The 17,175-nt window shown below is 33.8% G+C and overlaps 1 protein-coding gene across 5 annotated transcripts in view; it reads right to left on the bottom strand.

Annotated features, from left to right (window-relative positions):
- Window positions 1-17,175, bottom strand: part of LOC128994011 (triple functional domain protein-like) — a 476,534-nt gene that overhangs the window by 391,389 nt on the left and 67,970 nt on the right. For all 5 annotated transcript variants that reach the window (XM_054418203.1, XM_054418206.1, XM_054418204.1 and 2 more), the window contains exon 2: window positions 9,199-9,244. The gene's annotated coding sequence lies outside the window, so the exon portion shown is untranslated. The remainder of the gene's footprint in view (window positions 1-9,198; window positions 9,245-17,175) is intronic.

The following is a 17,175-nucleotide window of genomic DNA, read 5'->3' as shown; positions in this document are numbered from 1 at the left end:
CAAACCCCTGTTCTCATATTTCGATTATGCTGGTTCGCGAATTCGTTAAAACCTAGGTTTACACGTTTGTACCAAATTGCATCATAATCGGATAATTTTTGCTCCAGTTATCACGCTAACGGACACAGAGGGTGTTTTAGGCATCTGGAAACCAAAACGAAAAAAATATATCGGTCCCAGGATCAGGTCTTCCATGAGATCTACGGTAATGGCATATTCCGTATATGGGAAATTCCCCCAAAACATTTTTGATTGGCGGGATCTAAATACAGGACCTCAGGGACCGAAGCCGTGCGCTCTACCACTAGACCAGATGACCAGATCATGAAATAGTTGCATTGAGGTAACTCGTATAAGGATTGCAATAACCATTAACTATAGCGTAGAAGTCAACGATTATAACGTAAAGTAAGTCAAGGTGTATGGCGATTCATTTTAAGTATCGCGATAGTATAATTATAAGATTGTTTAGCTACATTTTGAATCAAGGCTCAGTATAGTTGTATAACTTAGTTTGATTAAATTAAATCTGGTAAATGCAATCAGGTAAGTGGCAGAATAAATGCATTAACTTTATTGAAGCGTATTCAAAATCATTCGTTTACTTAGTTTGTTATGATTACTTATTTAGTTTGTACATAGAGTAAATGTAAACAATTTCTTACAGTTATGGAAACTAATCAATGTTTATTTTTACAAGTTTCATTTACGTGAGTATCTTAGGTGAATTAGTTTGCGTATGTTTTCCCTCATTTACGTAAAAACTCAAGCTCGGTAGATTCAAAAAATATCAAAACTACATCTAATTCAATCTAAGTTCAATAATTATTATATCATACTAATATTATAAATGTGAAAGTTTGTATGTTTGTTTGTTTGTTTGTTTGAAGTTCAATCACACATTAACTACTGGTCGGATTGAGTTGAAATTTGGTATGATGATAGCTCACATTCCCGATTAACATATAGACATATTCTTACCTCAAAAATCCTTTCGGGCTCTGCCCCTGCGGCTCTGGAGTTTCCCATGTTAACCTTATGAGTATTAATATTTAAGAGGAATTAAATAATTTTTCCAAATGTTTCAACTACACAAATTTTTTCTATGATATTCAATAGCATTAAAAGGTTATACGGTTTACCAACAGGGTGCGGCACCATTATTAGTTCTTTATACATTTATGACAACAGCTAATTTGAACCAAGCAGCAACAAAAACCTGAGTGTGAGAACTTTACTTCTTTCTATTGTTTAGGTGAAGTGGTAGAACATTATGGCTATGGTAGTTGTTCTATATACTATAGTATATCGAAGATTATAGTTCATAGTCAATGATTATAGTAAACCAAATTTTCTCAAAACGTGTCCTCTCTCATTGCAAATGCAAAGCACGAGTATTTAACTACAATAAGCATTGTATATCAACCCCGTACGAAGGGCGGGTACCCAGCTAGTCCAAATGTATAAAAGGCAAAGCCCTCACTGACTGACTGACTCACTCACTCACTCATCACTAATTCTCCCACTTCCCATTTACCTAGGAGGTTGAAATTAGGTACACCGATTCTTTGGGCATTAAATAGGAAAACTAAGTAGTTTTTATTCTGATCGGGCTTTCGGGCTCCGCCTCAGTGGCTCTGGAGTTTCCCATGTTAACCTTATGATTTTTCATATTTAATAGGAATTTCTTAACAGCTGTTTCAATTAAACAAGTTGGTTCTGTTCTGATGATGTTCAATAGCATTAAATTTACAAGGATTAACAACAGGGTGCAGCACTATTATTTTTTTAAATTTATGACTACAGCCAATTTGCAACCAAAAGGTGAGTGAGCGTAGCGAACGAACTTCAACCTGGAAGCGAGTTAGCGTAGCGAACGAGCTCCAACCAGGACGTGATTGAGCCATGCGAACGAGCTCACTTGTGAAGTTAAACGGGGCAAAGCCCGCGGGTACAGCTAGTTAAATATATATCTCGATACAGTAACAAACTGTGACAATATATGTACCTAACATCAACGTATCGATATAAAACACAATAAGTTAATAAAGATTCTAATAAAAACAATAATTCAACTTATGGTCAAAAATCCCTGGAACTGACTGGATAACTGAGTGTTTATTTTAGTGCTCACCTAACAAGGATGCCGGATCGATACTGAGAAAAGTAACCTGATCGTTCAATAATTATCCTAGCTAAGAAGCCGCTGATGTTTATGTTACTGTTATAAACAGCTGATCATTACAGCTGATGTTTATTACTAAATGTTAGTCAGTAAGATAGCTACACATGACACCTCCACCTCACTCCATTCCAAACTCATCCTTTAACCATATCTATGTTTCTAGCCCCTGAGCTGTTTGACAATGCAAGACTAAATGAACAACGTAATTCTCGCCAAACCTCAAAAAATAAGTAAATCGTACTGTGTACTCTTGACAATGAAACAACTGACCAACTCTACAAGTACGTGAAGCTGACGATGGTGTTTTAACACCGAAACGTGTACAAAATTAACATATTTTGTTGATCCGAGACTAGAAATACGTAAGTAATTTAGTCTTACATTAAAACCTACACCAATGTGACATCCCCATCTCAATTGATGACGATGATGATAATGAACCCTAACCAATTGTATCTCGTTTGATTCACAAGAATAGTGAAAGGGAATACATTCAATACACAATTATTAATTACAAAACAACAAAACTACGTGTTCCATTACAAGCGGCCATCATAGCGAGGTCAAACGGCAGTAGGAAGTAGAATGCGATTGCATAATGTTAGTGGTCCAGAAATAAAGCAATCGCGACCAACGATGTTCCAGATTTACATATCGACCGTTACCTGTTCAACCGGATCTGGTAATGGCAGACGCGGTGACTAATGTAGTGACGTCTACATGGATCTACAGTGTATTTTATTACTCTAATATTAATACAGAGTTTGTCTGCACTTTATGTACAGATGCTGGATACCAGGAACAGATCACGCTACACACGAGGCTGAGAGAGTCGCATTATTAGGGCTTAGTCATTTGCGATTGGCGAGAATTGAACCCGTCAAAGTCTAAGATGCTGACCACTACGCTAGCAACACGCCCAAACTAAGTTATTTCAACTGGTAAAAATTTTGTTATGATGTTGAATGTCTACTTTACAGTAGTAATAACTATATAACTATAACCAGTGACAATTTTTTCTTTTTTTTAGACAGCACTGTGACCCATGTCACTTAATGCTAGTGTCTAAATTATTATATTTTTTTTCTGACCAGGTTGATGGGCATTAACAGTTGCTTTAGCTCACCATAAGTCATTCCCTAAGTTTGACTTGGTAAAAACGTTTGTGTATTCGACAGAATTTAGTAATTTAGATCAGCGCAATCTGTACTGTATGTGGCTCAACTTTTAACCACGACGATTTTGAAAAATATTAGTGCTAAAAATTTAACATGGGACTGGAATGTCTACAGCTTAGTCACGTGTAATGTTTATACCCTATGAGTTTTAAACCATTTTTGATCCACGTCCAACTTAAACATCTGAATTTTTCAAACGTCCTCCCATCCCCAAACCCACCAAGCTCAAATATAATTCAAGAGCGGCATTATAATCCCCCTGAGTAATTAATTAATACTATATATCAGATAAGGTGATGTGATTAAACTAATGTATATGGCTATTATCCCAAATTAGTTTTATATAATTTTTTCTAGGAGCGGTGACGACCCCTTGAAGTCCTTTCACGTTGAGAGCCGCTGCGGAGAGACGATTCATGTTCCAGTTAACGTTTTGTAGTTCATGATGTGTTAAATGTAGCAAAAACACAAACGAGTAAAGTTAATAACCACGACTAACCGGAGATTGCAATGAAAATAACCACGATTAAACAGTGACATCAAGTAGTGTCACTGGCCACTCTCTCCGGGCAGGTTTGCGACCGCGACGTTACCAATTGTGCAAAAACCACAACCGTCGCGCCGCGACGCTCTCACTGCAACACTTGCCTAACCGGGGCAAACCTGCAGACTATGGTTCTCAAAATAAAATACCCTCGCCACAGCAAACCTGAAGAACAAGAGAATTTCCATTTACCGTACTGGATTTTTACTACAATATTCCCTGAAAGTTGTCAGATTTATTTTCCATTTAAATAGCATTAATTTTAATGAGTACTGTACCTAGGCCTGCTGCTACAGGGAAGGCATAGAGGGGAAGTTTTTATATAAATATTGATAGCTTAGTATAAAATAAACTAAATTGCCAAATTTGATCAAAATATAACACCCTTTTAACTAAATACATTTGACAGATACATTGGATTTGTAGAATGTAATACAACAAAACTTTTGTAACATTGTATGATATATACCCCTTGAAATTACTAAATAGGATGTAGCACAGTACAGCGGGCCCATGCTCGGCACGAATAATAGGAGCGTGACTGTATCAGAAACTACCACTGGTAGGTACTTAGGTTAATTTTAGTGGGAAAGTTCTGTATATTCCTCGCCTAGGAATCAATAAGTTACCGGATCAGTCGTAACCTTTGTTTGTGGTTTTACTAGACCCAGTAGTTCTTGATTATTGGGCTTTAAATAAATGATCCTGGCTAAAGACCCGCTGATCTTCGTAACAAATCTGTCAACTCATTTCTTCAACACTTATTTTCCCTTACAACGCGCACCCTAGTGTGTGGGAGTTGTACAAGCATTCACAACGCCGAACTCCGATGGTAAAAGTAAACAGCTCTAATGTGCAAGGAAAATAAGATCAGCACAGTAAGTAATCATTAAAAGATTTTTAGCTACATTACATTCATAAACTCCTCTTCAAATAAGGAAGAGGGGTTATTAAGTACAGGAAAGACTCACTTAATCGGAATAATAGGGGCTGAACCGTTCCGAATAATCGTGTTTCCTGACGATCAATAGTTGGTAGGCTACTTACAGGTTCATTTTGGTAAAGTATATTATATTTTCCAACCCCCCCCCCCCCCCCTTCAACTCATACTACTCAGATGGTGAATTTAAATCAGATTGTCAAAAACCCTTCCAGTGCAAGGTAAGTAACTGCCGTAAATGTTTATGTTCCATTTTAGTTCAAGTTTGTTACAGAAATACAAGAACAATGATCAATGATTTGTATGTATCTTCCAAGCGTCCCAGATTACCCAGTTTCGGAATACGTGAGGTCAATAAAGTAGGGAATTACTATCACCTTTTATAACGTTAACATTTTACTTACTATCATCAATTAAAGTTACAGCTTTCCCGGCCAAATAGTTTAAAACTAAAAGACGAACAAAAACCATGTATTTAATATAAACTACACATATAATGTGATTCTTATAGGCTTTAGAACCAAGCATAGAATTAGATAACGAAGTTTTAAAGCCTAATCAATGACAAAGGTACCAATGGTATAAATTGAAAACACTCGGATTCCCTAGCGCACTATTAGGGTTGTCCTGCTCGTAAGAAATGTCGGGTAAGATACTATTTTGGATGTATAATGTGATCATTTATTATTTCAGTAGCTAACTTAGCACTAACTGCCGCAGCACATACTGCAACAGGGATTTCATTTGGATCAAAGCCAAACTTGTTTACTTCATGCAGTTAGTATTATATCAGTTAAATTCTGTCCAGGTAAATTTAGATTAAGATTTTGTTGGAAATTACTTGTTTTTGGTAGCCAAGCCCTGAAAATATTTTTAAGCCGATAGAAAAACACTATACAATTTCTTTTGTGTCGACATTGACCATAGTTCATCTAAATTTTAAATTTTCTTTCATTACTAATTTTCTCGTTATTTATTTTCTATTAGGCTATATGAGTTTTGTTTTGTATTGTAAAACAAAGAATAAAATTATTGAAGGTTCATTAAATGAAATTATTTACATTAATCAAACAATTTTACATAAACTTGTAAGATAATATTTTCACGAATTTCTTCGTGTTTATATATAGCTACGTTCATTTCACGTACAAATTATTGATAATAAACATAGACAAAAGCATTTATCAGCACTTTTAACCAAATATATTTCTCTAAATTAACAACCCGCTTAGTTATAATTGATAAATGAGCTTGATTTAAAAACGTGAGAAATAAGATTATAAGCGTGGGTGGTTGTTTAGTGAGCTGAATGAACAGCGCTTGATCAGATAATAAAAACACTTCATTAGTTCACTTTCATCCTCCTCCAAAAATACCAGTTTTTGTGTGTATTCCCTTGAATGAATCCATGAGAATATATTTATATATTGAGAATATATTTATATATTGAGAATGTATTTGTTTATCCATATAAACAACAACACGAAGGAGTAAGATTAGTTAATATAACCAATTATTTTAAATTGATTATGATATACAGGGTGTCCCGTAACTCTCTGGACACTTGTATATAGCGATATTCCTTAGGTCAAGACAAACACATTTCACCATAGGAACATGGGTCTCTGGTGTCTAGTTTACCGACTGTCGGCATTTATGTGTTTTTTACATAAACATTAATAACTCCTAAACGGTTTGAGATACAGCTTTGATATTTTGCAAAAATGTTAACCTTATTAAGACCTATACTCGTTAGAAATTATACCAAAAAATCGATATCCGTTTCAAAATGGCGGCCATTTAAAATATTTGATGCCAAATTTCACGAAAACCGTTAACTTTACACAAAAATTGCAAGAGACAAAAAAGTTTGTAAATTTCATGTAGTTTTCAATGATACCTTATTTGTTAAGATGGGATAAATAATAACAGAGAAACGTGTTGTTTTCGTAATGTATAACCACTTTTCTCCATTTAAACAATGCTAATACTCCTTTTACGTTGTTTAGCATTGTTTAAATGGAGAAAAGTGGTTATACATTACGAAAACAACACGTTTCTCTGTTATTATTTATCCCATCTTAACAAATAAGGTATCATTGAAAACTACATGAAATTTACAAACTTTTTTGTCTCTTGCAATTTTTGTGTAAAGTTAACGGTTTTCGTGAAATTTGGCATCAAATATTTTAAATGGCCGCCATTTTGAAACGGTTAATGATTTTTTAGTATAATTTCTAACAATAATAGGTCTTAATAAGATAAACATTTTTGCAAAATATCAAAGCTGTATCTCAAACCGTTTAGGAGTTATTAATGTTTATGTAAAATACACATAATTGCCGACAGTCGGTAAACTAGACACCACAGACCCATGTTCCTATGGTGAAATGTGTTTGTCTTGACCTAAGGAATAACGCTATGTACAAGTGTCCAGAGAGTTACGGGACACCCTGTATATTAAAAATTTCATTTACACTAACAATTAAAAACAAGGTAGCAACAGATTTTTAACTTTTATCTTTATAATGTGATTAAAAATGATCTATATAAATTTCACCGAATTACCAAAACAACGAACACATTTTAGCACAACTGACCTAATATTGCTTCTAATACATGGATACAGCGACTTAGTACTCATTGAAACTTTTGTTACTTACATAGGGAAGAATAAGTAACATGTAAATTTCCAACTGAGCGTTACATATTTGATTCGCGGTGTGAGTTTATTCTTAAAACAAATAGAATCTAACATTCTCGTTCTATTTATTAAACACACCCAATACAAAGTTTGTACTTCCATTGTCTCTGAACATTGTTCATGCAAATCTCTCTTGTGTAATTAAGTGTTTTCTAGAATTTTCTAGAATAAGAAAAAAAATGTAAAGGAAAAACGCAAATTAAATAGTAAATTTGAAATAAAAAATATTGAATATCCAATTTATCATTTACTTTAAACGTAGTAATTAAAAATTAAATCTGATATTGATAAAGTTATAAAAATATTGAGACAAGTAAAATATAGACCTACTTATTAACAAAAATAAAACTAACCATCGTACGGATATTAATGGTTCTCAAAATATATCCTTTGTAACTTAAATATTCAGCTATCCAGCCATTTTAAAGGTTTATGGTAATTTTTGGTTGATGGTAACTTCATTGGTGCTAGGCATTATTTCAACCCGTGATACTATACCAGAAGTCGTGCATTTAGACCTGTCAATCAAATAATAACTTATTTCAAAATGATAGGCTACTTTAAACATTTCAGGACAATTCCAGAATCGCCCAAAAGTTGCATAGATCATTATGAACAACCTAATTGTGTTCTTGGATTTTAGAAACGATGTTACTGCTTGTTCCATCCCAGCGCAAGCCTTCGGTCCCCGAGGTCACGGGTCCGATTCCCGCCAATCAATAATAGATTTTATCCATGTGGTAATGCAATAACCCTCAAGACCTACCCTAGGGTAATGTGTTAAACGCCGGACTAGAGCCTAGGATGCTAAAATAAGACATTAAAAAATAAATAATCCCAAAACTTGGGCCCGATCGAACGATTCCCCTCTCCTCATTAGAGTAAGAATTGCAATGACACGAAAACTCCACTGGGGCGTGGATCACTGCTTAATGCAACGATAAACAAATTATTTTTCTCAAATAAACTTTGCTCTAATTACTTTAATTTCAAAAACACAATGTTGGTAACCACTGCACACCTATAAAATGCAATTATTTCAGTATTCGCGGTATAACATAACATGGTAAAGTGTTGAGAATTCAACAAGAAGTTTGCTAGTACAGTGAGTGCAGTTTCTTTGCTATTTTTATTAGGTTAAGTAGACTTGTTGCAAAGAGGTCGACCAACACGCGACATTGAACGGTCTGTCATACAGCCAAGGTCTCTGGTATTTCCTCAATCGGCTTGGTAAATTATCGTCGTCTGTTACATATTTTGTACATTGTCTCATAGCTAGTACTTCAAAAACTCTCATATTATTTTAAGTTAAACATTGATTGCCAACTAAATTCTCTACGGAAATAATTTAATAAAATGCATTGGGAATTTTGAACGTAGACACATTTTCTATGGTAAAGAAGAATGTGCAATCCACAATAATATCAAAATACTATAACCCCCTATTTTTTCATTTTATTAAAATCTACCTCACAACCTAAAGACACTAAATAAAGTGCTTATTTTGTTATTTAAGTCAAACCGTTGTACTATTTTGATAAGTGCAATATTACCATTGAAAGATGCTATATAAACTTATTAGTTTAAGCACTTACTAAATGGGTGCAATAGTAACTATATAATATAATATATATAAAGTTCACTTACATATAATCCAATACGAAACGTCTGAGTTTACACACTTCACACACATCTGTAACAAAACAGGCTTGATTAGTAACGTTGCCATTTTATAAACTGTTTAATTAATTCTACGTCTTTGGTAACACAACTAAAAATAACATATAACAAGATTTGGTTGTAAATGTCATAAGCTTTATGTGTTAAGGAGCAACAATAATACTGGTTTTCAGTATACTGTACCTCCTTTGGTCGCATTCCTACACTTGTGAAATTCTCGCATTAAAAAGTTGAGGTGTCATCAAATATTAGAAACTCTTGTTGGTATTTTCTTATTTTGCGTCTTGGCCCAGTGACCTGTAGAAACCCGACCATATTTCTTAGGTTCGTTGTACATTGCACATAAGATTCTATTATAAAATTAAGTTCGCAATCTAAACCACGCATTTTTACCATAGAGAGAAAATAACGGATATTAGAACAAAGATTGATTAACCATAAACATATTCAAATGATGTAACTAGCCCGAAAGTAAACATGTGCATATTTTTTTATAAGTGTAACTGTGAAAAATAATAATATTAGTCTATATGTTACCCAAGCCTAAGGGGTTACTCTATGTTGAGAATTCTTACTTTATGTGGCATATTTTAAATCTACTTCAACCACAGAAACCATACTACTATAACCTAACTATAACCGTCGTTAGGTTATAGTTAGGTTATAGTAGTATGGTTTCTGTGCTTCAACGAAACGAGCTTACAATTGGAATCTGGAATTTCTTGGCTCTCGGGTCCAGCGACAAAGTAACAGTATCACCGGAAGGATTCGGGAATTGCAGCAGAAAGCGTGAACCACGGAACGAATGTCTCAGCTGTCGCAACTCCGTTCATGCTTTGTTGCTACCAAGGAAGGATCAAATGTCAGTGCAGAAATGTGAAGTGATCAAACCTTTAGTATAATCTTTATTCTCATCAACAATATTAAGATGACTTTTAAAGAGGTTACAGTTTCTTTTAGGCTTGCACTAGCTCATCCACATAGGCTACAGACCAGTGGGTGGAACGTATCCAGCACTGGGTAGGTGGGCAAGGGGAGATACAGTACAGAATGGGTGAACTGTACTGATTAAAAGTAGTAGTAAGTATCAGGATCCAAACCTATGTTATGTCATTGCTGCCTTGGGCCCCATGTTTGTGGCGCTACCGGTACCGACTGAGCCACTGACTCGCCTTACATAAAAAGATCAAATGAATTCAACACTAACTTGTAGTTTTCTAAAGGTCCATTTAACTAATTGAAAATTACATTTCACACAGATCTACTTCTCTACACATGTAAATTAGTTAAATATTGTAAAGCCCAAACGTACTTTATTATTATTACAATCTTCAGTAATTTCTTACTACCAATCCAAGCAATTTTCTTTGTACGTCTAAACACTGAGAATTAAAGTAAAACGAATGCTTTTCCATCAAAGACGGATTATCAATAAAAGGATTGCATGCTGTATATAAAAGCCAAATACACGTGCTGCCATGTTTATTATTAAAATTAATGACATCAAAGAGGCAGCTTTTCATGATCTGCTCTAACTAATTGATTCTAAGAACTAGCTAATTGCTAACTGGCTGATTGGATTCAACTGAACGAGCTTAAACACTCGTGTGTCTGACAAAGTGAAACAACTTCCAATGATCGCGATAATTAATTATTAAATAGCAACACAGTCCTAAGTAAGTGATTATGTATATGAAACATGTATTGTATAGAAAATTAATTGTGATAAAATTAGTGAAATAAGCTTTAGCTATATAATGTACTATGTTCTAATAATGTTAAAACGATCACAATTAAAATATTTCTATATGTAATCGGTGCTTTCCCATTCTTTTATCACATTTCCATTCTCAAGCTTATGTTAGGATGCAATGAATATAACGTATAAATAAATACTAGCTCATCCGATTAATCGAACAATTTTTTTTGTTCAATATAGGCTTACATACAAATGATATACTCACGTAACATAATAATACCAACCAAGATTTCGCATGATTTCAACAGCTTGCGAGTTGATAAACGAATCAACAAGAATATATTTATACAGGGCGATTGGTACTCAGTGTGACAGAAATTTGTTGGTGTAAGTACAAAGTTAAGGAAGTGTGATGATGCACATAAAAGGTTCCAAGTCCGAAAATTGGCTTCCCAAACAATTATTTTAAGTTTTACGAAAATAGGTAACCAATTTCAATTAGGCCTACCAGGAAATTTCTCAATTACCTGTTAAAGGATTTGAGTAGATAATGTCATTTTCGTGTTCTTAATTAAATTTCGTATAAGAATAAGTACCTGGGGACCGAGCATTGCTCGGGGAACCTTATTAGTATACTCTGAGAGTTTTCTTTGGTCAATGTCATCTTAACTGAAAATATTATGTATATATGTTTTTTTGGTGTTTAAAATGTCAAGAGTACATATTATATTAATTTTAAGTCAATTTTAATAAGCTGGGAGTTTTAGGTTTTTCTCTTGTGAATACAAATAAACAGGCTTCTTCTTTCTAGTGCCTTTTATTAGGCTATAATAATTTGTGCAATTCTGACTACTATTAACAACTGCTTCTTTACTCCACCAACAACTCAAATGGTCGATTCCTAAGAGACGTGTTTAGTTCGGTACATTATTAGAGTATAATAATTGGTATATCGATTATATTTGGTTGATTGTACAACAGCTAACCCAAAAGGGGATTGTGGAAATCGCTAGTTAGCAATAACATTATTTCGAACGGTAATAACCTCAACACGCCTCCTGAGAATGTAATGAACAAGTGTTAACAGTCTGTGTAACTCTCTAGAGGAGCCAATATTATGTATTGTTGGTCAAAACGCGTTAAATATCCTAGGGAAGGTGAAATGTCACTATCACAACAGACCCACAAACTAAGCCAACATAAATTAATATATCTTATTTAATCATTGCATAAATATAACATTAAGCATTCCATTCCCATGTTAATTCAATCAGTTTTAAGATGAAAATTAGCGTAACTAAATTCACCTGTGTTCTGAAGTAAATTGTGTTTTTCTGACAAATTCTAAAACGTTATGGTATATCCGAACTAAAAAACTTATTAAAAAATACACATTATTTTAAGCTCATTGTATATTAAAGTTACAACCTTAAGGGAAAATATGATTTTTGATTGTAGCACACTTTGCGACTTATTCAAGTATTTGTACAGACTTATTAATTTAATAATTAATTGATTACAGTTAGTCAATGTAGAAAGGATGTCTTCATCGGTATCCGGAAGTCAATGATTTAATTTAAACACAAAAACACAAAATACAAACAAATAAAACTACATTAGAAGCACTCAACAGCACAAATACATGTATATTATAGCAGTGCATCCCAGAACGATGAAATAAAGTGTATCGATTAACTAAGTTGGCAACCGATCAACATTGTAGACTGTAGCAACTCTCCTAGTCGCTATTTCAACATATTTTTTTTTCTTATTTAAAAATATTTGCTACAACTGGAGTAGCCGATTATATGACTAATATGGGATGTATTTATTAGTTTCAACAACTTAATCAACTAATTTAAACACAAACAAAACAAAAGTACTATAAACACTTAACAATGCGAGTGCATCACATAATCACGAGACAAAGTTTATCGATTAACTAAGTTGGCAATAAATTAGGTAAATGTAGTTAGCGGGAACGGTGGAATGGAAGTGATTACACGGGACGGTTGGTTTCGGACCGAGCAGGACCAGTGGTCCAATGTTCAACAGCTGCGAGCCAGTCTAATAGGTCTTGATTGAATCTGCCCAGCAGCTGGACCAGCTGATGTCAAATAACTCGGCACCCAAGAAAAACTTGTCAAGCTGATTACTGATTTATGCTAGCCCAAAATTTTTGTAATAATACCCCCGCCGCAGCAAACCTGCGGACTAAGCGAATTTCCATTTGCCTGATTGGATTTACGCTAAAATGTCTCCTTAAAGATATCACATTCATTCCGTAAAATGAGTACTTAGGTTTGCTGCATCAGAAAGGGTAAACGTGTTCTTTCTTTTTTATAAGATTAAACCATTTAAATTTTGACTGGCGGATGAACACGCTTCAGAAATGTTGTAGTTCAAAAAACACATTATAACCGAACTTTTAATATCGCATGACGTTTAAAGCAATAGAAGCATGGATATCATACGTTTTCTCAAATGTCTCTATTGCTTACTATGAATAAATAATCCTTAAATGTTGTACGAGATTTTGATTCTCGTAGCATAATGTTTTTGAACACCATAGCCCTATTGAGCGAACAAATTTCCTTATGCTAAAAAGACATGTAATATAGAAGTCAATCTGGGCATAGCCTCTGGGGACATCAAAATGAAAAAGTAAATCGGTCCCGGGCCTCGGTCTTACCGTGCCACCTACGGTAATAGCTACTTACCTATAGGGAAATTTGCTAAAACCCTTGGTTATATGGCGTTATTCGAACCCGGGATCCGAGGGACCGAAGTCCCGGGTTCTAACCACTAGACCAGCTCGCTCCCCTGCCCATACTGATAAACAGAAACGTTTTAGTGTACAAAACAATCCTAGAAGTCATCAGACGGTAACAATAAACTAAGTCATAATTCTCTGGAAAGTTTGGTCCGATTTCCAGAGTTGTACTACTTCAACAACAGCTGCAACATATTTACTGCGGAAAGCGTGAACAATCCGAAGGAATAAATGTAAACCTAAACGCCTAGTGACCAAAATATCAACATTGAGAAATTAACCATATCCGTTAATTAATATAAACAATTAATATATATATATTAAATATATAAAATTAAATATAAAAAATCCCTTGTAGTCCCTTGTAAACACATTTTGTAAAAATTTACAAGCAAATAAGTGTGTAACAATTAATTACCCTCGAGGCTTACCGTATTAATTTTACACACAACGAATCAGGCCTCATATTTAAACAAATTATAAAAAGTCCGAATTCAGTAACGAAAGACATTGCCACTTATTATAAGAATCATTTACTTGCCTGAGCAAATATTGTTGTGAGTATCATGGTATCATATTGATGAAACGTACGTACTGTTTACGAAAATATACAAAGCGATTACATCATTAATTATCCACACTTTTCGATTTTTGAATGGTGAATGTAAAAACAACGACCACTTAACTTTTCAAAATTAAATTAACAGTACGATTTAAAGAGTTTGGAAGATGAGTTAAATTGAAATAAAAACTCAATGCAGTTTTGAATAGGAAAAGGAACATTGCACAATTATTAATTTTAAAACTCCTTAACAACATTTCTGCAAAAAGAATAGTAAGCCCTTTTATTACCGAATTGTTCTTGATATAATGTTTCGTATTTGATATTTGAAACTTGGAGATTAAAGGAGAATGCTGTTGAAATTAAACTTGGAGAAGATAATGTAGAAAGATAAAATAAAAAGATTACATCATAACAAGTAGAATTAATCTGTTAGCGGGTGTTAATTTTCAAGGTTTAGGTGTCAACTACTATCTACATCATTACACGCAATTAACATGGATTTACATCCACGTTAATGTTAATTCCTATTAAAGAAATTGTAACGAAGATAGAAATGTTCACTTCTTTCCCAAACGATGTTGTGGAAATTCCAGGCCAACTGTCACAAGATATTTACAACTTTGAACTAGAAACTAGCACACCATTGTTACAGTAGTTGTTGTAGGTTGTTAACTGTTGTTGCCTTATGAGTTTAATGTAAACATGTTTGAATGTAATTGTAACTGTAATATACTGTAATAACTTTAATGTACTAACTTGTATATAACTATACTATGCTAACTATAACTGCCTACCTATAATAATTCTAACAAATCTTTCAATGCCACATAAGTTGTAATAAACTGTCCAAAGAACTATTCGTTCTTCAGTATCGTCTAGAGTTAAGATCCATTGCTTTTCCAAGTGAAGCATCGCAAATCAAGATGAATAAAACATTGTTTTCATGGACGCTCAAATAAACAACCGTTTGTAACCTCCAGGGAATATTGAGCAACAAGCTATCCATTTGCCGATCAAAACAATTGTGTGAAATATTGTTTCATCAATACTTAATGGATACTGAACTAAATTTGATTCAGCTGAGAATAACTACAAAAGCAAATGTTTGTAAAATTTTTAGTGAACTTAAAATAATATGCATTAATACCCATCTACATGCTTTACGTTTTATAAGAAATAAATCCAAATATTAAAAAATCTATGTAAATGTTATGCTAATAACAAGTTTCATGATTGCATAATAAGAAAAGCTTTGTGACTTCTGTAAGTGGTTTAAAACGGTTAAATGGCAATGTTTAAATGGTTGAAACCTAAACTTGCATATACGCATTAATGTCCTGATTTCTCAGCGTTTCACGGAAGGGACAAGAGCACCTTTGATAATGAATATGTCATCCCGAATGTTTAATAGTGAGGTTGAGGTAGTATTTTAACTACTTTTAACCATTGTGGAAGGTAACTTTCAATTATAGGCCTACTTTAGAGCATATAGCTCTATACAGGGTGGCTGAAAAGTAACTTGCACCCCCTCTTAACTTTTCAACCATTTGATATATTTGAAATCGGTTTGCGGCAACCTTCTTAGATATGAAGGGCTACAATAATTATGGTCAATTTTGAAAATTTTTACCCCTAGGGGTAGCGGGGGTAGGGGGTAGCTCAACATTTTCAAATTGTAAGTATAGTCAAGTTTGGTATCATTTTACAGGTCTTGACGAAACATAACAAATAACATAAAGAAAATAGAAATCGAACCAATAATAACAAAATTGCAGCTAAAAATGATTGAGGCAATGGTTATTGAAAGTAATTTTGAACTGCCATTTTGTTATTATTGGTTCGATTTCTATTTTCTTTATGTTAATTGTTATGTTTCGTCAAAACCTACAAAATGATACCAAACTCGACTATACTTGCTGTTTGAAAATTTTGAGCTACCCCCTACCCCCGCTACCCCTAAGGGCAAAATTTTCAAAACTGACCATAATTATTGTAGCCCTTTGTATCCAAACAAGTTGCCACAAACCGATTTCAAATATCTCAAATAGTTAAAAAGTTAAAAAGGGTGCAAGTTAATTTATTTGCCACCCTCATAGTTATTTGGATTTGAAACGTTTTAGGACGCCATTTTGTTATTAGTGAGCCGATTTTGGTTTCCTTTATGTCAATGTTTATGTTTGTTCAAGACCTGTAAAATGATACCAAACTCGACTATACTTGTCATTTGAAAAGTTTGAGCTACCCCCTACCCCCGCTACCCCTAAGGGAAAAATTTTCAAAACTGACCATAATTATTGTAGCCCCTCATATCTTAGAAGGTTGCCGCAAACCGATTTCAAATATCTCAAATGGTTGAAAAGTTAAGGGGGGGTGCAAGTTACTTTTCAGCCACCCTGTATAGCATTTTTTTGCTTGAAACTGTCAGATACTGTATTTGCGAAGGTTTATATATAGGCCTAATAGTTTTGCCAGCATATATTAAAATATGCAAACCAACTGCTGAGCTGTATATAAGAAGGTTTCAACTGGGACTACATTAATATCCCCGTGCGTAGAACTGGTACACAGCTAAGTAATTGCTGTATTTAAAGCTTATAATTCGTGGTTCGATTTTCAACTGATCTTGCATCTTTCTTTTTTGTAACTCCACAGACTTTTGTTAAATGATCGCAAAAAGAGTACAAATATTGTAAATATACAGACTTTGTCATGCTTTATCACGAACTCTGTGTTTTATTAGTTAACCTCAATACTATTTTAAAAATATTTTTGGGTAAATACATTCATGAAACAAGATTTCCAAAATACTTTTATAAGACATTTTAAAGTGCTTTTGATTAATTTATTTCTTACTTTATTTTATATTTTCCTCCAAGATATCACAACTGTAATTACATTGTAACTTTA

Source organism: Macrosteles quadrilineatus, unplaced genomic scaffold (assembly GCF_028750875.1).
Source record: "Macrosteles quadrilineatus isolate MER2022 unplaced genomic scaffold, UCM_ALF_1.0 Scaffold_5__1_contigs__length_97177068, whole genome shotgun sequence".
Lineage (NCBI taxonomy): Eukaryota > Metazoa > Arthropoda > Insecta > Hemiptera > Cicadellidae > Macrosteles > Macrosteles quadrilineatus.
This window is presented reverse-complemented; position numbering and strand designations above follow the sequence as displayed.